The sequence below is a fragment of the Mytilus trossulus genome, chromosome 4 (assembly GCF_036588685.1).
Source record: "Mytilus trossulus isolate FHL-02 chromosome 4, PNRI_Mtr1.1.1.hap1, whole genome shotgun sequence".
NCBI classification, from domain to species: domain Eukaryota; kingdom Metazoa; phylum Mollusca; class Bivalvia; order Mytilida; family Mytilidae; genus Mytilus; species Mytilus trossulus.
This window is the reverse complement of record NC_086376.1, coordinates 50,021,038-50,033,305: the sequence shown is the minus strand read 5'-3', so window position 1 is coordinate 50,033,305 and position 12,268 is coordinate 50,021,038.

Genomic DNA, 12,268 nt, shown 5'->3' with positions numbered 1-12,268 from the left:
CTTGACCTTTCAAATATCACAGGTCAAGGTCATAGTATACTGTGAAGGTCAAGGTGAAATTTCATCATGACCTGACATTGACCTCAAATTGAAGGTCTTGAATTACTGATCATCTTTGCAGTTTATAGTAGGTTGATATCTGTTACCTCTAAAAAGATATAGACTAAATACTATACTTTAAAGAATCATCCCGTTGTAACTTTTGAACAGACGGTCGGACATTTATGGACTTAACATATGAAATGTAGGGCTCGTCGAGAGGAACATTTTATACGCTGTATGTATGCAGCAAAGTCTTATCGTTTTCCTAATATGTAAGCTTGAAATTGCAGCGTAATTTTTTTTTGCACTCAGTGACCTTTAACCTTGGGTTTATATTAAAGGTCACATGAATTAAAGATTATTGGTGAAGGTCCCAAGTCTCTACGACTTCTGAATCTCGAAATACATTTTTTTCTAAAATTAATTACAATTTTTAAAGGGGAATAACTCCTTATACGGGTTGATAACAAAATGATTGTACATGTTAATTAACATTGCCATCTGTTCTTGTACATGTTGCCGTTTTCAAATCGATTCTATCTCTTATACTTTTTGAGAAAAGTGGAAAGGAAAGAAATTGTTTCAAGGGGATATAACTCTCATAGGGGACCATGGAATCCTATTCAGCCTCACATGGTAATACATCTGGATGGGATTTACATTATGCCTAATTTAGGTCATGATTACTTTAAAACCAACGAGGGAGGGCCATGTTGAAAAAAATCAATAAAAGGGAGCTAACTCCTAAAGGGGATGATGAAATCCTTAACAAGGTCATTTGGTAATACATCTTGGTAAGGTCTAGCTATGGTCCATATTTGGTCTTTATAACTTCAACAGAAACAAAAGGAAGGCATGTAAAAAAAACTGTTTCTTAAAAAAAAAAGAAAAAGAAAAAAAAACATTAGAAAAACAATAAGGTCTTTCCTCACGTAGGGGAAAGACCTTAAAAACTAGTATCTCAATTGTTTGTAAAACAATTGAAAGGTCTTTCCTGTAAAAGTGATGTTTTCGTAATGTTCTTTGTACGACCTTTCGTTCGATATACGACAAGCATACCTTCTATAACTTTTCGCTTTTTACACTTAATGACCTCATCCGCCTACATTTTATAGATCGGAAGTATGATATATGTAACACAGGGTAGATGAGCTTTCATTTGATATGCGACAACGCCATGTTTTAAAAAGTTTGATTTTTGCACTTAATAACCTCATCCAACCAATTTTTGGAGGTTGGGAATTTGATATTTCAAATGTATACATCATGACCTTTCATTTGATATACAACAACCCTATCGTAAAAGAAAATTTATTTTTTGCACTCAATGACCCCATCCAACCAATTTTTGGGGGACGTCAATTTGAAATTTGAAATGTACGCTTTATGTTCTTTCATTTGATATGCGACAACCTTACCATCTGAGAAATTTGAATGTTTGCACTAAATGACCCCACCCTTCCCCCTGGGATGAAAAGGGGGTTCAAAATTTTCATTTTTTAAGTAGAGTTTATTAAGACCTTCAATTTGATATATCAGATGACCCCATTTGACAAAGTGCAAATAATGATGCAATATCAACTATATAAATAGAAGTTATGAAACTTACAAAGTCAATGCAAAACATGAAAATTTCAAATTGATATTTTGGTGTTTTTTTCCATGGAATGTTTTTGGTATTTGGTCAAACACATAACTATGTCAACCTCTTCAATTTCTAAAACATTTTTCGTGGTAAGCTCTTGATGATTCAGAAATACATGCCTCCGCTCGCAAAACTTCAAACTGCATTATCTCTAAAACGACAATAGATATCTCAAATCTGTTAAATGATAAATGATCTACAGTTGAAGGACAACATTATAGAAAAAGAATGTGGACAATTTCAAAGTTCACCAAGGTCACAATTAATCATCAATTATATGATGCAATACAAAACTTGAGAACCGGAAGTCGTAGAGACATGGGACTATCACCATTCAACTCAGGACCACTTGACCTTTCAAATGTCACAAGGTCAAGGTCATAGTATAATGTGAAGGTCAAGGTGAAATTTCATCATGACCTGACATTGACCTCAAATTGAAGGTCTTGAACTACTGATCATCTTTGCAGTTTATAGTAGGTTGATATCTGTTACCTTTAAAAAGATATACACACAATACTATACTTTTAAGAATCATCCCGTCGTAACTTTTGAACAGACAGTCGGAATCTTTTGAGCTCAGTGTATAAAATGTAGAGCTCGTCGAGAGGAACATTTTATACACTGTAAGTATGCAGCAAACTCTTATCGTTTTCTTAATATGCAAGCTTGAAATTGCAGCGTAATTTTTTTTTGCACTTGGTGACCTTTGACCTTGGGTGCAAATTAAAGGTCACATGAACTTAAGATTATTGGTGTAGGTCCCAAGTCTTTACGACTTCCGGTTCTCGAGATACAATTTTTCAAAAATTGTGTATATTTTTTCAAGGGAAATAACTCCTTATAAGGGTTAACAACAAAATGATTGTATATGTTTATTATCATTGCCATTTGGTCTTGTACATGTTGCCGTTTTCAAATCGATTCTATCTTGAATACTTTTTGAGAAAAATGTAAAAGAAAGAAATTGCTTCAAGGGGACGTAACTCTCATAGGGAATGATGAAATCCTTAGCAGCCTCATATGGTAACACATCATGATGAGATCTAACTTTTGTCCAAATAAGGTCATGATATCTTTTAAAACATTTAAGGGGGGCCATGTTGAAAAAAAACAATAAAAGGGAGATAACTTCTAAAGGGGATGATGAAATCCTACAAAAGTTCATCTGGTAAAAGTTCATGATGAGGTCTATCAATGATTCATATTTGGTCTTGATAACTTCAACAGAAAGGGGATGAGGCCTTGTCAAACAAATGTTGGAAGAAAAAAAAGAAAAAGAAAAAAAACTAGTATCTCAATTGTTAGTAAAACAATTGAAAGGTCTTTCCTGTAAAAGTGATGCTTTCATAATGTACTTTGTACGACCTTTCGTTTGATATACGACAAGCATACCTTCTGAAACTTTTTACTTTTATCACTTAATGACCTCATCCGCCTACATTTTTGAGATCGGAATTATTATATATGCAACATAGAGTAGATGAGCTTTCATTTGATATGCAACAACGCCATATTCTAGAAAGTTTGATTTTTGCACTCAATAACCCTATCTTACTAATTTTTGGAGGTCAGGAATTTGCTATTTGAAATGTACACATCATGACCTTTCATTTGATATACAACAACCCTACCTTAAAAGAACATTTATTTTTTGCACTCAATGACCCCATCCACCTCATTTTTGGGAGACGTCAATTTGAAATTTGAAATGTTCGCTTTATGTTCTTTCATTTGATATGCGACAACCTTACCATCTGAGAAATTAAAATGTTTGCACTAAATGACCCCACCCGTCTCCCTTGGATGAAAAGGGGGTTTCAAATTTTCATTTTTCAGTAGAGTTTATTAAGACCTTCAATTTGATATATCAGATGACCCCATTTGACAAAGTGCAAATAATGATGCAATATCAACTATATAAATAGAAATTATGAAACTTACAAAGTCAATGCAAAACATGAAAATTTCAAATTGAATTTTTGGTGTTTTTTTCCATGGAATGTTTTTGGTATTTGGTCAAACATATAACTATGTCAACCTCTTCAATTTCTTAAACATTTTAAGTGGTAAGCTCTTGATGATTCAGAAATACATGCCTCCGCTCGCAAAACTTAAAACTGCATTATCTCTAAAACGACAATAGATATCTCAAATCTGTTAAATGATAAATGATCTACAGTTAAAGGACAACATTATAGAAAAAGAATTAAGACAATTTTAAAGTTCACTAAGGTCACAATTAATCATCAAATATATGATGCAATACAAAACTTGAGAACCGGAAGTCGTAAAGACATGGGACTATCACCATTCAACTCAGGACCACTTGACCTTTTAAATATCACAAGGTCAAGGTCATAGTATAATGTGAAGGTCAAGGTGAAATTTCATCATGACCTGACATTGACCTCAAATTGAAGGTCTTGAATTACTGATCATCTTTTCAGTTTATAGTAGGTTGATATCTGTTACCTTTAAAAAGATATACACAAAATACTATACTTTTAATAATCATCCTGTTGTAACTTTTGAACAGACGGTCGGACATTTTTGGGCTTATTATATAAAATGTAGAGTTCGTCGAGAGGAACATTTTATACGCTGTATGTAGGCAGCAAAGTCTTATCGTTTTCCTAATATGTAAGCTTGAAATTGCAGCGTAATTTTTTTTTGCACTCTGTGACCTTTGACCTTTAGTGCATATTGAAGGTCACATGAATTAAAGATTATTGGTGAAGGTCCCAAGTCTCTACGACTTCCAGTTCTTGAAATGGATTTTTTCTAAAATTGTATACAATTTTTCAAGGGGAATAACTCCTTATAAGGGTTAATAACAAAATGATTGTATATGTTCATTAACATTGCCATCTGTTCCTGTACATGTTGCCGTTTTCAAATCGATTCTATCTCTAACATTTTTTTGAGAAATGATCAAAGGAAAGAAATTGTTTCAAGGGCAAATAACTCTCAAAGGGGATGATGAAATTCTATGCAGCCTCATATGGTAATACATCATGATGAGATGTACCTATTGTCCAAATAAGATCATGATATCTTTAAAAACAACGAGGGGGGGCCATGTTGAAAAAAATCAATAAAAGGGAGATAACTTCTAAAGGGGATGATGAAATCCTACACAGCCTCATCTGGTAATACTTCATAATGAGGTCTACCGATGGTCCATATTTGGTTTTGATAACTTCAATAGAAACGAGGGGAGGCCATGTCAAACAAATGCTGGATGAAAAAAAAAAAAAAAAAAAAAAAAAAAAAAAAAAAAAAACATGCGAAAAACAATAAGGTCTTTCCTCACGGAGAGGAAAGACCTTAAAAAAAAACATTAGAAAAACAATAAGGTCTTTCCTCACGTAGGGGAAAGACCTTAAAAAAACATGCGAAAAACAATAAGGTCTTTCCTCACGGAGAGGAAAGACCTTAAAAACAATAAGGTCTTTCCTCACGGAGAGGAAAGACCTTAAAAAACATGCGAAAAACAATAAGGTCTTTCCTATCGGAGAGGAAAGACCTTAACAATAAGGTCTTTCCTCGCGGAGAGGAAAGACCTTAACAATAAGGTCTTTCCTCACGTAGGGGAAAGACCTTAAAAACATTAGAACTAGTATCTCAATTGTTTGTAAAACAATTGAAAGGTCTTTCCTGTAAAAGTGATGTTTTTGTAATGTACTTTGTATGACCTTTCGTTTGATATACGACAAGCATACCTTCTGAAACTTTTCGCTTTTTACACTTAATGACCTCATCCGCCGACATTTTTGAGATCGGAAGTATGATATATGTAACACAGGGTAGATGAGATTTAATTTGATATGCGACAACGCCATGTCCTAGAAAGTTTGATTTTTGCACTCAATAACCCCGTCCAACTAATTTTTGGAGGTCGGGAATTTGATATTTCAAATGTACACATCATGACCTTTCATTTGATATACAACAACCCTATCGTAAAAAAAAAATATTTTTTGCACTCAATGACCCCATCCAACCAATTTTTGGGGGACGTCAATTTGAAATTTGAAATGTACGCTTTATGTTCTTTCATTTGATATGCGACAACCTTACCATCTGAGAAATTTGAATGTTTGCACTAAATGACCCCACCCGTCCCCCTGGGATGAAAAGGGGGTTTAAAATTTTCAATTTTAAGTAGAGTTTATTAAGACCTTCAATTTGATATGTCAGATGACCCCATTTGACAAAGTGCAAATAATGATGCAATATCAACTATATAAATAGAAGTTATGAAACTTACAAAGTCAATGCAAAACTTGAAAATTTCAAATTGATTTTTTGGTATTTTTTTCCATGGAATGTTTTTGGTATTTGGTCAAACATATAACTATGTCAACCTCTTCAATTTCTAAAACATTTTAAGCGGTAAGCTCTTGATGATTCAGAAATACATGCTTCCGCTCACAAAACTTCAAACTGCATTAACTCTAAAACGACAATAGATATCTCAAATCTGTTAAATGGTAAATGATCTACAGTTGAAGGACAACATTATAGAAATAGAATTGGGACAATTTCAAAGTTCACCAAGGTCACAATTAATAATCAAATATATGATGCAATACCAAACTTGAGAACCGGAAGTCGTAGAGACATCAGACTATCACCATTCAACTCAGGACCACTTGACCTTTCAAATATCACAAGGTCAAGGTCATAGTATAATGTGAAGGTCAAGGTGAAATTTCATCATGACCTGACATTGACCTCAAATTGAAGGTCTTGAATTACTGATCATCTTTGTAGTTTATTGTAGGTTGATATCTGTTACCTTTAAAAAGATATACACAAGACACTATACTTTTAAGAATCATCCCGTTGTAACTTTTGAACAGACGGTCGGACATTTTTGGGCTTATTATATAAAATGTAGAGTTCGTCGAGAGGAACATTTTATATGCTGTATGTAGGCAGCAAAGTCTTATCGTTTTCCTAATATGTAAGCTTGAAATTGCAGCGTAATTTTTTTTTGCACTCTGTGACCTTTGACCTTGGTGCATATTGAAGGTCACATGAATTAAAGATTATTGGTGAAGGTCCCAAGTCTCTACGACTTCCAGTTCTTGAAATAGATTTTTTCTAAAATTGTATACAATTTTTCAAGGGGAATAACTCCTTATAAGGGTTAATAACAAAATGATTGTATATGTTCATTAACATTGCCATCTGTTCCTGTACATGTTGCCGTTTTCAAATCGATTCTATCTCTAACATTTTTTGAGAAATGAGCAAAGGAAAGAAATTGTTTCAAGGGGAAATAACTCTCAAAGGGGATGATGAAATTCTATGTAGCCTCATATGGTAATACATCATGATGAGATGTACCTATTGTCCAAATAAGATCATGATATCTTTAAAAACAACGAGGGGGGGCCATGTTGAAAAAAATCAATAAAAGGGAGATAACTTCTAAAGGGGATGATGAAATCCTACACAGCCTCATCTGGTAATACTTCATAATGAGGTCTACCGATGGTCCATATTTGGTTTTGATAACTCCAATAGAAACGAGGGGAGGCCATGTCAAACAAATGCTGGATGAAAAAAAAAAAAAAAAAACATGCGAAAAACAATAAGGTCTTTCCTCACGGAGAGGAAAGACCTTCTTTCCTGTAAAAGTGATGTTTTTGTAATGTACTTTGTATGACCTTTCGTTTGATATACGACAAGCATACCTTCTGAAACTTTTCGCTTTTTACACTTAATGACCTCATCCGCCGACATTTTTGAGATCGGAAGTATGATATATGTAACACAGGGTAGATGAGATTTAATTTGATATGCGACAACGCCATGTCCTAGAAAGTTTGATTTTTGCACTCAATAACCCCGTCCAACTAATTTTTGGAGGTCGGGAATTTGATAATTCAAATGTACACATCATGACCTTTCATTTGATATACAACAACCCTATCGTAAAAAAAAAATATTTTTTGCACTCAATGACCCCATCCAACCAATTTTTGGGGGACGTCAATTTGAAATTTGAAATGTACGCTTTATGTTCTTTCATTTGATATGCGACAACCTTACCATCTGAGAAATTTGAATGTTTGCACTAAATGACCCCACCCGTCCCCCTGGGATGAAAAGGGGGTTTAAAATTTTCAATTTTAAGTAGAGTTTATTAAGACCTTCAATTTGATATGTCAGATGACCCCATTTGACAAAGTGCAAATAATGATGCAATATCAACTATATAAATAGAAGTTATGAAACTTACAAAGTCAATGCAAAACTTGAAAATTTCAAATTGATTTTTTGGTATTTTTTTCCATGGAATGTTTTTGGTATTTGGTCAAACATATAACTATGTCAACCTCTTCAATTTCTAAAACATTTTAAGCGGTAAGCTCTTGATGATTCAGAAATACATGCTTCCGCTCACAAAACTTCAAACTGCATTAACTCTAAAACGACAATAGATATCTCAAATCTGTTAAATGGTAAATGATCTACAGTTGAAGGACAACATTATAGAAATAGAATTGGGACAATTTCAAAGTTCACCAAGGTCACAATTAATAATCAAATATATGATGCAATACCAAACTTGAGAACCGGAAGTCGTAGAGACATCAGACTATCACCATTCAACTCAGGACCACTTGACCTTTCAAATATCACAAGGTCAAGGTCATAGTATAATGTGAAGGTCAAGGTGAAATTTCATCATGACCTGACATTGACCTCAAATTGAAGGTCTTGAATTACTGATCATCTTTGTAGTTTATTGTAGGTTGATATCTGTTACCTTTAAAAAGATATACACAAGACACTATACTTTTAAGAATCATCCCGTTGTAACTTTTGAACAGACGGTCGGACATTTTTGGGCTTATTATATAAAATGTAGAGTTCGTCGAGAGGAACATTTTATATGCTGTATGTAGGCAGCAAAGTCTTATCGTTTTCCTAATATGTAAGCTTGAAATTGCAGCGTAATTTTTTTTTGCACTCTGTGACCTTTGACCTTGGTGCATATTGAAGGTCACATGAATTAAAGATTATTGGTGAAGGTCCCAAGTCTCTACGACTTCCAGTTCTTGAAATAGATTTTTTCTAAAATTGTATACAATTTTTCAAGGGGAATAACTCCTTATAAGGGTTAATAACAAAATGATTGTATATGTTCATTAACATTGCCATCTGTTCCTGTACATGTTGCCGTTTTCAAATCGATTCTATCTCTAACATTTTTTGAGAAATGAGCAAAGGAAAGAAATTGTTTCAAGGGGAAATAACTCTCAAAGGGGATGATGAAATTCTATGTAGCCTCATATGGTAATACATCATGATGAGATGTACCTATTGTCCAAATAAGATCATGATATCTTTAAAAACAACGAGGGGGGGCCATGTTGAAAAAAAATCAATAAAAGGGAGATAACTTCTAAAGGGGATGATGAAATCCTACACAGCCTCATCTGGTAATACTTCATAATGAGGTCTACCGATGGTCCATATTTGGTTTTGATAACTCCAATAGAAACGAGGGGAGGCCATGTCAAACAAATGCTGGATGAAAAAAAAAAAAAAAAACATGCGAAAAACAATAAGGTCTTTCCTCACGGAGAGGAAAGACCTTAAAAACAATAAGGTCTTTCCTCACGTAGGGGAAAGACCTTAACAATAAGTTCTTTCCTCACGTAGGGGAAAGACCTTAACAATAAGGTCTTTCCTCGCGGAGAGGAAAGACCTTAAAAACAATAAGGTCTTTCCTCACGTAGGGGAAAGACCTTAAAAACATTAGAAAAACAATAAGGTCTTTCCTCACGTAGGGGAAAGACCTTAATTAGAAAAACAATAAGGTCTTTCCTCACGTAGGGGAAAGACCTTAATTAGAAAAACAATAAGGTCTTTCCTCACGTAGGGGAAAGATCTTAATTAGAAAAACAATAAGGTCTTTCCTCACGTAGGGGAAAGACCTTAAAAAGTTTCTAAAGCTCAACAATATTTCGACAACTCGGTTTATTAATCAGTTAATACAATTTACCAATAAAAATTTCAAATAACGCGTTGGGAGTTCGCAGACCTAACGTTTTCCCCAAGATATTTTTTTCCCTTATTTTCTTAAAACTTATTCATTCAATCCCTTTTTTTTATATAAATTTCAACCAGGATTTCTATAGAAAAACTTTGGTCATTTTACGTTTTCGCAAAATTGATGTATTAAAAGATGAGATCTTATTATATTTTCAATATAGCTTCTTCGACCTTCAGTGGCTCCAAAACCCTTAAAACAAAGATTCATTTCTGCAGAGGATGATGATTAATTCTAGTTAAATGGTATATAATCACTTGACTATACATGTAACATTTATAATAAACAAATCATTTCAAAATTGTATGTTTTTTCGAATATCATAAATATAGTTGTGAAAATGAATAATCAGTCCTTTGCTTTAATGAAAATGAAAAATCTTGCTTCAATAGTGCAGAAAATGAATAATCTGTCCTCTTAGTTTACAAAAATAAATACCCGATCAAAAACAACTGTATGCCTAAAACTGAAAATGGCACTCAACCCAACATCTGTTTAAAAAACATTTTCTGGTTTACCTAAATTTCAACTTCAAGCAACTAAAATAACTTAACAAGAGTGCACACACTGAAATGTCATGCCTTCTTTACTAATCATTGATTTTATTTTGATAGTCTAAATATAATAAAATTGAGTATGGAAATGGGGAATGTGTCAAAGAGACAACAACCCAACCATAGAAAAAACAACAGCAGAAGGTCACCAACAGGTCTTCAATGTAGCAAGACATTTCTGCACCCGAAGGCGTCCTTTTTACAGCTGGTCCCTGAACAAAAATATACTAGTTTTAATACAAAGCTTTATTACAACTGTCACTTTTCTTTAAAGGGGCACTAGCTACGATATATATAAAAAAATAAAGTATGATTTTTTTTAGATCAATCATTAATCAAATTGGAATAATGAAATAATAATTTGCTTTTAGCAATCAATTTCCTTTAATTTTGTTGAAATAAGCGATTAAACATAATTTTTGACTGATTCGCTTGCAAGTGAAAACGTCATCATCATTCTAACCGGTATTCATGTGAACTTCAAGTTAACCCCTAGCTAGAGATTGACAACGCATGCATTGTACGTGTACTGGTTATTTAAATAAAAAAGAATGTCAACAATGAAAGTGAAACTACGGTAAATCATTTGATTACTAATTCGATGCACATAAAATCATTCTTATATGGTTAAAAACAATTAGAAACATCTATTTTTAATCTATAAAATAAAATCAAACAGACCTATAAAAATGCAATTGCACGTGTTGTTTTAATCTATTCGTATCTTTATTTTTGTTTACATCGCTTATATGGTCATCTGAGGTCAAATCGATAGTTAATTAGATGGCGTCTGGACTAAAATACACACGAAACGAACCTATATATTATCTACCCCATGCTCTGTAAACTGTTTATTTTAGACTTTTGATAGTTTGGATAAATGTTTTACATTGTTATAAACCAAATATGAGAATTTGAGTCAAATCGGTTACAATGAATTTGACAGCTAGTGCCCCTTTAAGTTTCTATGATTTTAAGTCTCATTTTCTTCATTTGATTCAATTGCTATTACTGTCCTGAAAAACATTAATTTAAAATCATGAATTAGGATTAACAAATAGGAATACTTTTGGAAAATATATATTTTAAGTATTAAACTAGACTTAAATGGTATTTTGGAATAACAAGTCAACCCTGCACGTTTCACGGTGTATGAACTTGTGCTCACGTTGAACCAAATTGTTATTTGACAAATAGAGTGATACTCAGTACTGTTTTATCAAATGTACATGTATTTATATGACATATGACAACTCGTATTGCTATCACCTCTTATGAAAACATAGCAAATGAACAATATTGATCAATATTCAAGTTCCCTCTTCATGTATTTAAGTAGTACAATTGATTTTTTTGTGTTTATTCATTGTAAGATCTTGAAATGTTTTTTTTAACTAGGTTATTAAGGATTGTGTACGATATTCGTGTACCTGCCCTACATTGGCTCCTTTTTAACGGCATGTAAAAGTAGTTGATAGAACCCCCCCCCCCCCCCCTTTTTTTTTTTTATAAAACACCACTTTCATAAATATTGAAAGTGTATGTTTGATTGTTTTATTTTTTAATGAAGCATGGTCTTATTAATAAGCTCGGGATCACATAATATTTTTCGATATATCTGCGGATGCGGATACGTCAACGTATAGGATACGGTTGATACGTTTGTAAATGACCGACCTCTAATAATGATGCTTGCCCATCATCAGATATAAATCTATGTTGTCTCTTTTGAGCCCTTTTGAGTTCCGTAGTATTGAATTTTAGACGACACTTTTTATGCCATTTAGCATTGCTCTTTATCAGTGTGTTCTGAATACCACTCTCATCATTTAGTTTATTTAAGTCTAACCAACCAAGATGGCAAGGAGTTAATCTCATTAAATAGTTCAAGGTTTTCGGATAATGTTTTACATCCAGCACTCGTGTCATTCTGCTTTGCGGAGGCAGGAC